Genomic DNA, 17,880 nt, shown 5'->3' on the forward strand with positions numbered 1-17,880 from the left:
GTGCTTTCATATATATATATATATATATATATATATATATATATATATATATATATATATATATATATTGCGTGTGGTTCTCAACATTATTATGATGAAAATCTCAGCAGCAGTATGGACTCCCATACCTCTGAGATGGTGCGTGAGCTTGGGGCGTGCGAAACCCCACCACTGAAGGACTTAACATGGCATATTAATGAGGTGTTGACTAACGCAGGTTGGGTCAGGCGGTCAACCCAGGCGAAGGATGACGTACGGGGAACCTCCCACCACCTGACGTCACCGACCACCATACACCGAGGGACCACGACCTCCAAGGTAAATCTTCCTTTTGCTTAAACGGTTTATTTTTTTTTCTTTTTAATGGTAGCTACACTACTGCTGGAGAGTAATGAACTCTTAGACTAAAAAAGAAGGTATCAGAGGTTCTCTTAGCTTAGTGGTGAGGTTTACTTAAAGGGGTCTTTTCACGTAAGACAAGGGTGGTGTAGAGGCAGATTGTACAACAGACGGGTGTAGGGTAAGGTTGTGTGAGGGTGGGTGGGTGGCTGAAGGTCTTCCATACCCCACAATTCAAGCGGGCAGACCTATATAGGAGCTTCGGCTACGTGACGACTCGTTGCAGTTCCAAGGCTCGTGGTATAGTAGAGCAGAGACCACATTTCTCGTGGTCCGTAGTGACTTGTTTAAAGACCAGGTTGATGGTAAAAACTTTTAAAGGATGTCGTGTCAGTGCAACTCCCCAGGACTTCAAGTTTAAATGTCGGAAATTAAGGGAGGGGGGGGGAGGGCATGACTTGGAAAATTTATATATGTCGCAGTTAAAGGTATGGTCGTAAAGGCCACTTGGTATTGAGGAAAACCCAAGTGGCGTCAGAGAGTATGCATGCTTTCGAGACCTTCATTTTTAAGTGTTAAGGACTCCAGAAGGACCCTTAGTTTACCAAGGGGGGGGGGGGGGGGGACTCGAGGCCTTAGATACATTCGTAAACATTGAAGTGGTTCAATGTGTACATTGAAACCCAAGAGACTTGGGTAAATGGCGAGGACGACTTCACCGGTGAAGACAATAGAGGCTGAAGTTCTTAACGCGTTGTTAAGATGATAAGGATGATTTTAGGGTCAATATCTCTGGGCTTGACGTCTAAGAATGAGGACCTTACTCTCGAGTGAGTTAATAGATATTGGAGGAAAATGATGAGGAAATTTCTGGCGAATGCTGCGTATCCTCTTCCTTCCTTTGTCCAAACCTTTGAGCGGAATAACCTTGTTAATTTTTGCATTTTAACAGCCTAGAGAAAAAAAAAGAATGAATTTGAATAAGATAATGCTAGAGCTATGAACCCATAAAGCCAGGGATGGGCCCCAAGAGTCGAATAAGCAAGAAGGTTTCTTGATCGTATTAGACCAAATTACATGCTCTCTCGAGCTCTAAAAGAAAAGGAAGAACGAATAACGCCCGCTTGTATCTATGGGGAAATGCATATTACACATGATATGATGATAATATGATAATTAACCATATTATCATCATTTGTATTTTAATTTCCATTTCCATAAACTGGATCTGGATAAGCTCACACCCCGGGGGCCATGTGTACAGTGTGACGTTGTGACCAGAGTTTTCTACATTAACCAGAACACTTCGTATCCTTTCGTCCTGTAAAATGAAGTCGAGTCGTGAAACGGTTTACCTCCGTCTCCAGCCACCCGTCAGCGCAGATCCACAGCACTCAAGCTGTATACACACACACACTACAGGGATTCCCTTTCGGCATCAGCTGACGTGACAGCGCATCTGCCGATTCATCCCATCTCCTCCGCTGTCCACCTTTTCCTCGTGCCTTCGCCCACATTGCCGCGTATCATTACCGACTTCTCATGGGTCGTTTCTTCGGGAATGGTCCTTCCATCCTAACATGGCTCCATCCTCACAGCTGCCTAACGAACGCCTCAATCATAGCATCATTCGTGTTTGTTCGTCTGTACGTTTTTTTTTTCCCACTTTCGTTTCATCTATACACGGCAGAGTGTTTTATCTCACTTGGGTTCTTTACTGCCCTCTCCATATCTTGGACAGGCGCAGTAGCTTCTCATACCCGCGAGCGAGGCGATACAAGGACACCTTCGTGCAGGCTCCTTGCACAGACACTGAACTGCTTCCTCCATTCCTGCGCTCATTGTCCACCCTCATGTCGTCCTCATTAAACTTCCAGTACTCTCACTCTTCTTGCTGTTACCAACACCTTCCTTTATCACTACCAGATAACCAACCCCCCCCCCCCTAAGTCTCCAGTCCTTCCTCATATCCGTATGACATTACAACGAGTGTCCTTATCATCCAGACATCACTACAGCGCCCTCCCTCCGCCGCCAGCACTGATCACCGAGGGTTGAATATCACCCCGGGCCAACTCCCACTCCCTGACTCACCCAGCAGAGCATCATCCGCAGACTGTAACTCGCCCATCATCATCATCATCATCCCCAACACTGCAACTGTGGGACACCTCCCATGGTTCTCCAGCATCGTTCAGCCTCACCCCACAGTTACTCACTCGGTCTCACGCATTGCGCCAGCACTGAACCCACTAACAGCCACAGTGACATTTCACAGCCCCTCAATGCACTCACATTTTCGTGATCAGATCATAGATAATCAACATTTACCCTCACCCAGGAGTTGCATTTGCCTTTAGAAAAAAAAAAAAATATCTCATTGGTATACAAAAGGTTTCAATGGTTTTGGGTCCAGATTTCCATGAACGTGTTTTGCATTCGACCTGTCACATGTATTATATCCCTTGGACACAACGTCACCTTTAACCCGATATTGAGCGAGGTCAGGTCAGAGGCCACGTAATTACACACAAGGGTTGCACACCTTCCTGCTCTGGGATCGTACCGTCGTGCTCAAGGGATCGTGCCGTCGTGCTCAAGGGATCGTACCGTCGTGCTCAAGGATCGTACCGTCGTGCTCAAGGGATCGTACCGTCGTGCTCAAGGATCGTACCGTCGTGTTCAAGGGATCGTGCCGTCGTGCTCAAGGGATCGTACCGTCGTGCTCAAGGATCGTACCGTCGTGTTCAAGGATCGTGCCGTCGTGCTCAAGGGATCGTACCGTCGTGCTCAAGGATCGTACCGTCGTGCTCAAGGGATCGTACCGTCGTGCTCAAGGATCGTACCGTCGTGTTCAAGGATCGTGCCGTCGTGCTCAAGGGATCGTACCGTCGTGTTCAAGGGATCGTACCGTCGTGCTCAAGGGATCGTACCGTCGTGCTCAAGGGATCGTGCCGTCGTGCTCAAGGGATCGTACCGTCGTGCTCAAGGGATCGTACCGTCGTGTTCAAGGATCGTACCGTCGTGCTCAAGGGATCGTACCGTCGTGTTTAAGGGGCTGATATGCCTGTCCTACGTTCATTAGCGCACCATATTTCTCTCGTCTTGGCAGCTTTCTGGATTTTTCCCTCAACATATACCTGGTCTCCTCATCCCCGCCGTGCTCTTAACTCCTTGCTCTTGATCCACCAGGCGTTCAAATATTCATTCATCCAGCTGAAGAAGATGTTAAAGACACACACACACACACACACACACACACACACACACACAAAGTAATATTACAACGTCTCTTCTCTCTGCAGAGACGACGACATGAGCGCTAGGAATCGTCTCGTGTCTTTACCATTACCATGGCAGCTACCATTCCCCCTACGTAATGCTTGCCACTAATTCATAATGCCCAGCCAGACGTCTCCCACTGGACAGAGGACACCCAGATTTCTCGGTCGTAAATGTATATTTGCCTTCGATACTGTGTCATAGAAATCGGAGAGTCAAAAATAATTGCACATAACTTATTTCATGGGAAATATTATTGAGCAGTTTTCCTGAAGGTTAACTGCTCCTATTGTCGATAGGAGCAGTGTACAGGACCTCTTTGTTTCCTGACGGTGGAAGGCGTCTCAAGAAGCCACGGAGGAGCCCCTTCCCCGCGCCCCCCGTGCCTTGTTTATGCTAGTAAATCCCCATTCCTCCTACAGTGGTCCTAACAAAGTAAGGGAACGTGACGGGAATACCGCACGATCCTTGAAGTGAACGTGGCCACGGCGTACCGCAAGGGACGTGTTTTCGGACGCCTTAACGTTCAACCGCAAGGAAATAAGCGGGAGATTCCTATTGCCACCTTGTCGCTAAAGCCGCGTCATCCCAGCCCAGAGGTTTCCACCGGGTGGCACGCGCGTGGTATTGTGCTGATGTGCGTGGTGGTGGTGGGGAGAGAGGTTCAAGTGTGTGTGGCAGTGGTAATGTTCCTGGGAGTTGAGTAGGCCAGAGTCGGGCATAAGTTGGGTGTTTGCAAGCGTAGACAGTGTTCCCTCTTGGTCTTACGGAGTTGGCAGGTTATTATGGGTGATTGTGTGTGTGTGTGTGTGTGTGTGTGTGTGTAATGGGGATTAGAGTTTTACGTGGCTCGTGTTACCCCGTCCCTTGATTAATCGTGTATTTATATACTATGTCATTACTCTTATGTGCATATACACGTATATATCCCTTACCCTCAGCCTAAACTCATTTATCGACCCGCCTCGAGGGGATGGTGAGCAGCTGAGATTGACTATGGACCGACTGCCAACCCCAGGGTTCGATCCAGGGCCCGATATAGTTAGCGACGTCATCACGTCATACTTGCCGCATTTCGACAATATACACGTAGCGTACGTGCAACAGAGCTGAGGGCCCGTACTTTGGTTAAATGTTCAGTTGCCTTACGTGGCGATTTGAAATTATAACTTGATATATATGATTACCAATCTTTGAAAAAGTAAGTAATGTTGCCCGGGACCCTTTTAAAGAGTCCAGCAGCCCAAGGCTGTGACACATATCCCCGTTGCAGAGAAATGTAGATTCCTTTGGAAGGCGAAGTTCATTGACGAGACTGTGCGAGCAGAGGGACAGACAGCTTCGCTAAAACTGACTTCAGTTTTCACTCTCGGCGTAACCTAGTGTAGGCGGACTCCGGCCCGGTGACTACACGGTTTGAAAATCAAATAACTGGATTCGTAACTGGAAGCAGAAGAGAATTATACATGCGGCGTTAACTTTTGAAATAAGATTAAGGCACGGTAAGTTTTGGGCGAAAATAGAGAGGGTTGTGAAGAACGAGGGAAAGTGTTTAATTGAGGAACGTAAAACGTAGAAAGATTTTAAACGAAAGATGAACAGAAACTATTAAAAACCAACCTGACTCCCCTTAGTGACTGATATTCATCTTGTGTTAAAATAGAAATAAACTTATTAATGTCGTCTGCATCCTTCATGTTGCGAAGCATGTAAACAAGTCTGAAGTCAAAAGGATATATATATTTTTAAGTTTTCTCTAAAAGTGTATGAAATGATTCTTTTAACTTCAGTCTCTGTCATTTTTATTTTCTAGATTTTCTGAGAAATAGTTCAGAAGACTTTCAGGAGCTTTCAGATTAAAACGATCGGAACGGTCTTCCTTTTGAACGCGCGATAGCTGAGGCAAATGGACGAAACCACAAAAAAAACCCCCACATTTTTGAGATAACATTAAGATAAGTTAGATATCGGGGTTATGGGGAAGGAGGCGGAGGATGCCAGTTGGTTCTGTTGATTTTTTAAAGGTATATTTCTTTGTATTACGGTATTTAATCCCACATATTTACTCATTTACTCAGCGCCCTGCCCGCTACAGTGTTATTCTCCCTGCCCGCTGCAGTGCTATTCTCCCTGCCCGCTGCAGTGTTATTCGCCCTGCCCGCTGCAGTGTTATTCGCCCTGCCCGCTGCAGTGTTATTCTCCCTGCCCGCTGCAGTGTTATTCGCCCTGCCCGCTGCAGTGCTATTCTCCCTGCCCGCTGCAGTGTTATTCTCCCTGCCCGCTGCAGTGTTATTCGCCCTGCCCGCTGCAGTGTTATTCGCCCTGCCCGCTGCAGTGTTATTCGCCTTGCCCGCTGCAGTGCTATTCTCCCTGCCCGCTGCAGTGTTATTCGCCCTGCCCGCTGCAGTGCTATTCTCCCTGCCCGCTGCAGTGCTATTCTCCCTGCCCGCTGCAGTGTTATTCGCCCTGCCCGCTGCAGTGTTATTCGCCCTGCCCGCTGCAGTGTTATTCTCCCTGCCCGCTGCAGTGTTATTCGCCCTGCCTGCTGCAGTGTTATATTCATTGACTAGATCTCCCTTTCCGCAGGTACATTACTGTTACGCTTGACAGCAACAAATCGCCAAATGTGATTCTTTTTTTTTTGTGTGTGTGTGTGGATACTTTACAGTTCAACTCGCCGCGTCCAAAGACTCTGTATTTACCCGCGTTTTACCCAGCCTTGCTCACCTTACGAGTTTAACTTTGGAATGAATACATTGCGGTTTGCATAGATGGCTCCATAGCCTACTTCCCACACCGAGAGTCGTAATATTAATTAAGCCTTAACCTTTCGACACCCTTACAACCCACGGAATTCAGCGAGAGTCGTGATGTTAAGCCATAACCTGCGACACCCTTACAACCCACGGAATTCAGTGATAGTTGTAATATTAATCCATAACCCCCCGACACCCTTACAACCACGAAATTCAGCAAGAGTCGTAATAGTAACCCATAAACTTCCTACACCCTTACAACCCACGGAATTCAGGGAGAGTTGTAATGTTAAACATAACCTCCGACACCCTTATAACCCCACAGAATTCAGCGAGAGTCGTAACATTAAACCTTAACCTTTGGCGTCCATTCCAACACTTTGTGGCGAGCGACGCTGATGTCGGCTGGGGGCAGCTCGCTAAAGTCGCATCCGTGCGCGCGGAAACATTCGCACTTGATCATGCTTTAAAATTCCTTCAAAAAAGAATAGAAAAAAAAAGAAAACGAAAAAGGGGTAACATGAATACTTTGTATCTCATCTGTAATAGTTAGAAGATAAAAGTTTTAACGACACGATCAGTGAAGGAAGTAGAGAGAGAGAGAGAGAGAGAGAGAGAGAGAGAGAGAGAGAGAGAGAGAGAGAGAGAGAGAGAGAGAGATTATCCCAAAAGAACCAGCGGAGTTACCATGGCGAAATGAGCGTGAGACAAGACCTGACGAAGACTGCTTCTTCCCCAGTATATTAAATCTAATCAGAACACCCCGGGCGAAATGTCAATAGATGGGGGGGAGAGGAGACCCCAAAGGGAACGGAGCATAATGGATACCTTTATCCCCCGGCCACAGTGCTGGACGGAGAGGTACGTACAGCTACTATAGCCTTCAGCCGGGCAGGGAAACAACGCCAACGTGCATTATGTTACGCGTTTGCACACCCTCCCTCCCGCCCACACCTGCGTCTCTTTGTTCCGGCGTGATCAATGACGTCAGGGGCAGGTCCCAAGCCCGCAGGGCCCCGGCCTGCTTCAGGGGGGGTCAGGACCTGGCGGAGGTGCAGGCCGAGTGTGTCATGTTATGTCACTGGGAACGAGGGAAGAGAGGAGGTGGTGGGGTGGGAATGGGAGAATGAGAGAATTGTAAGGTCAGTCTGAGGAGAAAGCGTAATGGGAGGGGATCGGTTGGGTAAGGTGATAGATAGGGTAGGAAGAGAGTGGATAACGCGTGTAGAAAATGGATTGTGGGAGTGGGCAACGACAGAAAGTGGGCGAAGGGCTAGAGGGAAGGGAGTGGCAGAGAGAAGGAGAGCTCCGTTGACTTCCCCTGCCCGGAAGAGCGCGTGGCAGTCTTTACGAGGCCGAGGGCAAGGGGGGGCGACGTTGACGTAGGGGTCATCCCTCAGCAGGCTGGTGCGTCAGCCCCCGAGTGTCGATGGTTCGATCGGGAGATGATATATACACGGTTACTACCGTGTCTGGAGAGGCTGGCTTCCTTCCCGGCCTGCCAGGTGTAGTCTGGCGGTTTCGTGATGCATGTAATGCCATCTGTCAAAACACACACACACACACAGAACACACAAATGAAGTTATCACACAAAAAAAAAAATGCCCTCTTTTTTTTTTTTTCATTTGTGAGGAAGGGTTTGTGGCACATGTGAAACTAACAGACAGAGTTGTTCTCTTTTTGTGAGTGGGCATTGACAACAACCAGCCGGCCGTACAGCCGCCTTCAGCAAGTCCTGGCACCCCTTGCCACACGCATACAGCAGCCTTCAGGCAAGCTCGCTGACTCGGCACACAACATTTGCCGCGCCCTACAGTAGCCTGGCTTGGCTCTCACATCGCGTTCACTTACTTGTTTCCCTCACTCGTGGGCCGAGGAGGATGGGAAGAGAGAGGGGTGGGTTCTCACCCCACCCTCCGCCTTCCCAACCCAAAGACCCTTCTTACATCATAGGAAAATAATTCTGGAGACTGTGCGCGTCTCTCTCTCTCTCTCTCTCTCTCTCTCTCTCTCTCTCTCTCTCTCTCTCTCTCTCTCTCTCTCTCTCTCTACGTCTCTTTCGGTAAGTGTTAAGGCGGCCGGTGCAACTCGTTTGACCTTGGGGTCTTTGCGGTCAACTGTGGGTCGATGTAACTCTTAAAGGAAAACACACACGCACACACACACACACGGCACCATAATGTACAACGATTGTGTGTGTGTGTGTGTGTGTGTGTGTGTGTGTGTGTAGGTGTTGGTGGCATCGAGGATTTCAAGCGTGAAGCAACGGGGCGCCAGCGTAATACCTCCACATGCTTCACGGAGCCGCTCACGCCGGGAGTTTACCTTCCGTATTGAAGGGGAAGATATCGCTTGAGACGGCCTGGCCACACCCGGCCAATAGCCTGTGAAAATATATAGCGAACCTGGGTGGAAACCCGGCCGCCCTCCGCATGATGACGCACCGAGGATCGTGTATAGGCTACGAACCGAGGATCGTGTATAGGCTGTGAACCGAGGATCGTGTATAGGCTACGAAGAGAGGATCGTGTATAGGCTACGAACAGAGGATCGTGTATAGGCTACGAACCGAGGATCGTGTATAGGCTACGAAGAGAGGATCGTGTATAGGCTACGAAGAGAGGATCGTGTATAGGCTACGAACCGAGGATCGTGTATAGGCTACGAACAGAGGATCGTGTATAGGCTACGAACCGAGGATCGTGTATAGGCTACGAAGAGAGGATCGTGTATAGGCTACGAACCGAGGATCGTGTATAGGCTACGAACCGAGGATCGTGTATAGGCTACGAAGAGAGGATCATGTATAGGCTACGAACCGAGGATCGTGTATAGGCTACGAACCGAGGATCGTGTGTAGGCTACGAACCGAGGATCGTGTATAGGCTGTGAACCGAGGATCGTGTATAGGCTACGAACCGAGGGTCATGTATAGGCTACGAACCGAGGATCGTGTATAGGCTATGAACCGAGGATCATGTATAGGCTACGAACCGAGGATCGTGTATAGGTTACGAACCGAGGATCGTGTATAGGCTACGAACCGAGGATCGTGTATAGGTTACGAACCGAGGATCGTGTATAGGCTATGAATCGAGGATCATGTATAGGCTACGAACCGAGGATCGTGTATAGGCTTCCTCCTCCTCCTGCCTGGACCAAGACAACGCACATCATTTTCTTTTATTTTTTTTATTTTTATTGCCCGATACAGAAATATACGTTTTCTTTTTTTTTTTTCTTCATTTCTTTTTGTTTTTACCGGAGTGATTCATGAGATGGGTTGGAGCGCCTCCTACCAGCACTACTCCACTCGTAAGGTCCCATCTCTCTCGAACTTTATCTCCTGTGTCTCCCTACTACTTTAAGACATTCCCGCGCAGTGCGCGATCACAGTGTTATCCCACTCATCCCTCCACCCCCCTTTACCCCTCCCTTACCCCCCAGCCCCCTGAGGTACTGTTAAAGTACTCCTGTAGTTACATCTCCTGCAATAAGTTATTTCATTAGATATTTTTCGTGATTTTCTCTGGTTATCATCGCGTCTTTCGGATAACTGGTCTCTGTTTGCCTTGGATTTTTCTTGATTTTTTTGAAAAATAGATTTTTTTCAAAATTTCAGCATAGATGGTTTCAGCTCTGCTGAATAAGAATCTGTGGTCAAAACCTTAAAATTCGTGTAATTTGTCGAGTAATTAGCATATTAATATAATCATAATTAATATTAAGTATGTAATTAAGCGCTTAATTTTACGAAATGCAGTCTTTTGACTCGATATCCTGAATCACCATATAGAATACCACATATTCCCATATTTTCATTAAAATCTGAAAAAGTTGAAAATCTGATCCAAATATTATCCAAGACTAGCCTTGGATTCTTTTTGATTTTTTTGAAAAATAGATTTTGCTCAAAATTTCAGCATAGATGCTTTTAGCTCTGCTGAATAAGAATCTGTGGTCAAAACCTTAAAATTCGTGTAATTTGTCGAGTAATTAGCTTATCAATATAATTATAATTAATATTAAGTATGTAATTAAGCGCTTAATTTTACGAAATGCAGTCTTTTGACTCGATATCCTGAATCACCATATAGAATACCACATATTCCCATATTTTCATTAAAATCTGAAAAAGTTGATAATTTGAGCCAAATATTATCCAAGCCTTGGATTTTTCTTGATTTTTTTGAAAAAATAGATTTTCCTTAAAATTTCAGCATATATTCTTTTAGCTCTGCTGAATAAGAATCTGTGGTCAAAACCTTAAAATTCGTGTAATTTGTCGGGTAATTAGTATATGATATAATTATAATTAATATTAGATATGTAATTAAGCCCTTAATTTTACGAAATGCAGTCTTTTGACTCGATATCCTTAATCAGCATATAGATTTGCACTTATACCCAGATTTTCATTAAAATCTGAAAAAGTTGAAAATCTGATCCAAATATTATCCAAGGCTAGCCTTGGATTTTTCTTGATTTTTTTGAAAAATAGATTTTTTTCAAAATTTCAGCATAGATGGTTTCAGCTCTGCTGAATAAGAATCTGTGGTCAAAACCTTAAAATTCGTGTAATTTGTCGAGTAATTAGCATATTAATATAATCATAATTAATATTAAGTATGTAATTAAGCGCTTAATTTTACGAAATGCAGTCTTTTGACTCGATATCCTGAATCACCATATAGAATACCACATATTCCCATATTTTCATTAAAATCTGAAAAAGTTGAAAATCTGATCCAAATATTATCCAAGACTAGCCTTGGATTCTTTTTGATTTTTTTGAAAAATAGATTTTGCTCAAAATTTCAGCATAGATGCTTTTAGCTCTGCTGAATAAGAATCTGTGGTCAAAACCTTAAAATTCGTGTAATTTGTCGAGTAATTAGCTTATCAATATAATTATAATTAATATTAAGTATGTAATTAAGCGCTTAATTTTACGAAATGCAGTCTTTTGACTCGATATCCTGAATCACCATATAGAATACCACATATTCCCATATTTTCATTAAAATCTGAAAAAGTTGATAATTTGAGCCAAATATTATCCAAGGCTATAGCCTTGGATTTTTCTTGATTTTTTTGAAAAAATAGATTTTCCTTAAAATTTCAGCATATATTCTTTTAGCTCTGCTGAATAAGAATCTGTGGTCAAAACCTTAAAATTCGTGTAATTTGTCGGGTAATTAGTATATGATATAATTATAATTAATATTAGATATGTAATTAAGCCCTTAATTTTACGAAATGCAGTCTTTTGACTCGATATCCTTAATCAGCATATAGATTTGCACTTATACCCAGATTTTCATTAAAATCTGAAAAAGTTGAAAATCTGATCCAAATATTATCCAAGGCTAGCCTTGGATTTTTCTTGATTTTTTTGAAAAATAGATTTTTTTCAAAATTTCAGCATAGATGGTTTCAGCTCTGCTGAATAAGAATCTGTGGTCAAAACCTTAAAATTCGTGTAATTTGTCGAGTAATTAGCATATTAATATAATCATAATTAATATTAAGTATGTAATTAAGCGCTTAATTTTACGAAATGCAGTCTTTTGACTCGATATCCTGAATCACCATATAGAATACCACATATTCCCATATTTTCATTAAAATCTGAAAAAGTTGATAATTTGAGCCAAATATTATCCAAGGCTATAGCCTTGGATTTTTCTTGATTTTTTTGAAAAAATAGATTTTCCTTAAAATTTCAGCATATATTCTTTTAGCTCTGCTGAATAAGAATCTGTGGTCAAAACCTTAAAATTCGTGTAATTTGTCGGGTAATTAGTATATGATATAATTATAATTAATATTAGATATGTAATTAAGCCCTTAATTTTACGAAATGCAGTCTTTTGACTCGATATCCTTAATCAGCATATAGATTTGCACTTATACCCAGATTTTCATTAAAATCTGAAAAAGTTGAAAATCTGATCCAAATATTATCCTTGGATTTTTCTTGATTTTTTTGAAAAATAGATTTTCTTCAAAATTTCAGCATAGATGCTTTTAGCTCTGCTGAATAAGAATCTGTGGTCAAAACCTTAAAATTCGTGTAATTTGTCGAGTAATTAGCATATTAATATAATTATAATTAATATTAAGTATGTAATTAAGCGCTTAATTTTACGAAATGCAGTCTTTTGACTCGATATCCTGAATCACCATATAGAATACCACATATTCCCATATTTTCATTAAAATCTGAAAAAGTTGATAATTTGAGCCAAATATTATCCAAGGCTAGCCTTGGATTTTTCTTGATTTTTTTGAAAAATAGATTTTCCTTAAAATTTCAGCATATATTCTTTTAGCTCTGCTGAATAAGAATCTGTGGTCAAAACCTTAAAATTCGTGTAATTTGTCGGGTAATTAGTATATGATATAATTATAATTAATATTAGATATGTAATTAAGCCTTAATTTTACGAAATGCAGTCTTTTGACTCGATATCCTTAATCAGCATATAGATTTGCACTTATACCCAGATTTTCATTAAAATCTGAAAAAGTTGAAAATCTGATCCAAATATTATCCAAGGCTAGCCTTGGATTTTTCTTGATTTTTTTGAAAAATAGATTTTTTCAAAATTTCAGCATAGATGCTTTTAGCTCTGCTGAATAAGAATCTGTGGTCAAAACCTTAAAATTCGTGTAATTTGTCGAGTAATTAGCATATTAATATAATTATAATTAATATTAAGTATGTAATTAAGCGCTTAATTTTACGAAATGCAGTCTTTTGACTCGATATCCTGAATCACCATATAGAATACCACATATTCCCATATTTTCATTAAAATCTGAAAAAGTTGAAAATCTGATCCAAATATTATCCAAGACTAGCCTTGGATTTTTCTTGATTTTTTTGAAAAATAGATTTTGCTCAAAATTTCAGCATAGATGCTTTTAGCTCTGCTGAATAAGAATCTGTGGTCAAAACCTTAAAATTCGTGTAATTTGTCGAGTAATTAGCTTATAATATAATTATAATTAATATTAAGTATGTAATTAAGCGCTTAATTTTACGAAATGCAGTCTTTTGACTCGATATCCTGAATCACCATATAGAATACCACATATTCCCATATTTTCATTAAAATCTGAAAAAGTTGAAAATCTGAGCCAAATATTATCCAGCTAGCCTTGGATTTTTCTTGATTTTTTTGAAAAATAGATTTTCCTTAAAATTTCAGCATATATTCTTTTAGCTCTGCTGAATAAGAATCTGTGGTCAAAACCTTAAAATTCGTGTAATTTGTCGAGTAATTAGTATATGATATAATTATAATTAATATTAGATATGTAATTAAGCCCTTAATTTTACGAAATGCAGTCTTTTGACTCGATATCCTTAATCAGCATATAGATTTGCACTTATACCCAGATTTTCATTAAAATCTGAAAAAGTTGAAAATCTGATCCAAATATTATCCAAGGCTAGCCTTGGATTCTTTCTTGATTTTTTTGAAAAATAGATTTTGCTCAAAATTTCAGCATAGATGCTTTTAGCTCTGCTGAATAAGAATCTGTGGTCAAAACCTTAAAATTCGTGTAATTTGTCGAGTAATTAGCATATTAATATAATTATAATTAATATTAAGTATGTAATTAAGCGCTTAATTTTACGAAATGCAGTCTTTTGACTCGATATCCTGAATCACCATATAGAATACCACATATTCCCATATTTTCATTAAAATCTGAAAAAGTTGAAAATCTGATCCAAATATTATCCAAGACTAGCCTTGGATTCTTTTTGATTTTTTTGAAAAATAGATTTTGCTCAAAATTTCAGCATAGATGCTTTTAGCTCTGCTGAATAAGAATCTGTGGTCAAAACCTTAAAATTCGTGTAATTTGTCGAGTAATTAGCATATTAATATAATCATAATTAATATTAAGTATGTAATTAAGCGCTTAATTTTACGAAATGCAGTCTTTTGACTCGATATCCTGAATCACCATATAGAATACCACATATTCCCATATTTTCATTAAAATCTGAAAAAGTTGAAAATCTGATCCAAATATTATCCAAGACTAGCCTTGGATTTTTCTTGATTTTTTTGAAAAAATAGATTTTCTCAAAATTTCAGCATAGATGCTTTTAGCTCTGCTGAATAAGAATCTGTGGTCAAAACCTTAAAATTCGTGTAATTTGTCGGGTAATTAGTATATGATATAATTATAATTTATATTAGATATGTAATTAAGCCCTTAATTTTACGAAATGCAGTCTTTTGACTCGATATCCTTAATCAGCATATAGATTTGCACTTATACCCAGATTTTCATTAAAATCTGAAAAAGTTGAAAATCTGATCCAAATATTATCCAAGGCTAGCCTTGGATCTTTTGACTCGATATCCTGAATCACCATATAGAATACCACATATTCCCATATTTTCATTAAAATCTGAAAAAGTTGATAATTTGAGCCAAATATTATCCAAGCTAGCCTTGGATTTTTCTTGATTTTTTTGAAAAAATAGATTTTCCTTAAAATTTCAGCATATATTCTTTTAGCTCTGCTGAATAAGAATCTGTGGTCAAAACCTTAAAATTCGTGTAATTTGTCGGGTAATTAGTATATGATATAATTATAATTAATATTAGATATGTAATTAAGCCTTAATTTTACGAAATGCAGTCTTTTGACTCGATATCCTTAATCAGCATATAGATTTGCACTTATACCCAGATTTTCATTAAAATCTGAAAAAGTTGAAAATCTGATCCAAATATTATCCAAGGCTAGCCTTGGATTTTTCTTGATTTTTTTGAAAAATAGATTTTTCTAAAATTTCAGCATAGATGGTTTCAGCTCTGCTGAATAAGAATCTGTGGTCAAAACCTTAAAATTCGTGTAATTTGTCGAGTAATTAGCATATTGATATAATTATAATTAATATTAATATGTAATTAATGCCTTAATTTTACGAAATGCAGTCTTTTGACTCGATATCCTTAATCATCATATAGAATAGCACTTATTCCCAGATTTTCATTAAAATCTGAAAAAGTTGAAAATTTGAGCCAAATATTATCCAAGGCTAGCCTTGGATTTTTCTTGATTTTTTTGAAAAATAGATTTTCCTCAAAATTTCAGCATAGATGCTTTTAGCTCTGCTGAATAAGAATCTGTGGTCAAAACCTTAAAATTCGTGTAATTTGTCGAGTAATTAGCATATTGATATAATTATAATTAATATTAGATATGTAATTAAGCGCTTAATTTTACTAAATGCAGTCTTTTGACTCGATATCCTTAATCACCATATAGAATAGCACTTATACCCAGATTTTCATTAAAATCTGAAAAAGTTGAAAATCTGAGCCAAATATTTTTCTTTATTTTTTTGAAAAAATAGGTTTTTCTTAAAATTTCAGCATATATGCTTTTAGCTCTGCTGAATAAGAATTTGTGGTCAAAACCTTAAAATTCGTGTAATTTGTCGAGTAATTAGCATATTAATATAATCATAATTAATATTAAGTATGTAATTAAGCGCTTAATTTTACGAAATGCAGTCTTTTGACTCGATATCCTGAATCACCATATAGAATACCACATATTCCCATATTTTCATTAAAATCTGAAAAAGTTGAAAATCTGATCCAAATATTATCCAAGACTAGCCTTGGATTCTTTTTGATTTTTTTGAAAAATAGATTTTGCTCAAAATTTCAGCATAGATGCTTTTAGCTCTGCTGAATAAGAATCTGTGGTCAAAACCTTAAAATTCGTGTAATTTGTCGAGTAATTAGCTTATCAATATAATTATAATTAATATTAAGTATGTAATTAAGCGCTTAATTTTACGAAATGCAGTCTTTTGACTCGATATCCTGAATCACCATATAGAATACCACATATTCCCATATTTTCATTAAAATCTGAAAAAGTTGATAATTTGAGCCAAATATTATCCAAGGCTATAGCCTTGGATTTTTCTTGATTTTTTTGAAAAAATAGATTTTCCTTAAAATTTCAGCATATATTCTTTTAGCTCTGCTGAATAAGAATCTGTGGTCAAAACCTTAAAATTCGTGTAATTTGTCGGGTAATTAGTATATGATATAATTATAATTAATATTAGATATGTAATTAAGCCCTTAATTTTACGAAATGCAGTCTTTTGACTCGATATCCTTAATCAGCATATAGATTTGCACTTATACCCAGATTTTCATTAAAATCTGAAAAAGTTGAAAATCTGATCCAAATATTATCCAAGGCTAGCCTTGGATTTTTCTTGATTTTTTTGAAAAATAGATTTTTTTCAAAATTTCAGCATAGATGGTTTCAGCTCTGCTGAATAAGAATCTGTGGTCAAAACCTTAAAATTCGTGTAATTTGTCGAGTAATTAGCATATTGATATAATCATAATTAATATTAAGTATGTAATTAAGCGCTTAATTTTACGAAATGCAGTCTTTTGACTCGATATCCTGAATCACCATATAGAATACCACATATTCCCATATTTTCATTAAAATCTGATAAAGTTGAAAATCTGATCCAAATATTATCCAAGACTAGCCTTTGATTCTTTTTGATTTTTTTGAAAAATAGATTTTGCTCAAAATTTCAGCATAGATGCTTTTAGCTCTGCTGAATAAGAATCTGTGGTCAAAACCTTAAAATTCGTGTAATTTGTCGAGTAATTAGCTTATCAATATAATTATAATTAATATTAAGTATGTAATTAAGCGCTTAATTTTACGAAATGCAGTCTTTTGACTCGATATCCTGAATCACCATATAGAATACCACATATTCCCATATTTTCATTAAAATCTGAAAAAGTTGATAATTTGAGCCAAATATTATCCTTGGATTTTTCTTGATTTTTTTGAAAAAATAGATTTTCCTTAAAATTTCAGCATATATTCTTTTAGCTCTGCTGAATAAGAATCTGTGGTCAAAACCTTAAAATTCGTGTAATTTGTCGGGTAATTAGTATATGATATAATTATAATTAATATTAGATATGTAATTAAGCCCTTAATTTTACGAAATGCAGTCTTTTGACTCGATATCCTTAATCAGCATATAGATTTGCACTTATACCCAGATTTTCATTAAAATCTGAAAAAGTTGAAAATCTGATCCAAATATTATCCAAGGCTAGCCTTGGATTTTTCTTGATTTTTTTGAAAAATAGATTTTTTTCAAAATTTCAGCATAGATGGTTTCAGCTCTACTGAATAAGAATCTGTGGTCAAAACCTTAAAATTCGTGTAATTTGTCGAGTAATTAGCATATTGATATAATTATAATTAATATTAAATATGTATTTAAGCGCTTAATTTTACGAAATGCAGTCTTTTGACTCGATATCCTTAATCAGCATATAGATTTGCACTTATACCCAGATTTTCATTAAAATCTGAAAAAGTTGAAAATCTGATCCAAATATCCAAGGCTAGCCTTGGATTCTTTTTGATTTTTTTGAAAAATAGATTTTGCTCAA

General features: G+C 39.1%; 1 protein-coding gene across 11 annotated transcripts in view; it reads right to left on the reverse strand.

The window, feature by feature from the left end:
• The window catches only part of LOC139748260 (uncharacterized), a 392,710-nt gene that overhangs the window by 35,364 nt on the left and 339,466 nt on the right, over positions 1-17,880 (reverse strand). The window lies entirely within an intron of this gene.

Source organism: Panulirus ornatus, chromosome 5 (genome assembly GCF_036320965.1).
Source record: "Panulirus ornatus isolate Po-2019 chromosome 5, ASM3632096v1, whole genome shotgun sequence".
NCBI lineage: Eukaryota > Metazoa > Arthropoda > Malacostraca > Decapoda > Palinuridae > Panulirus > Panulirus ornatus.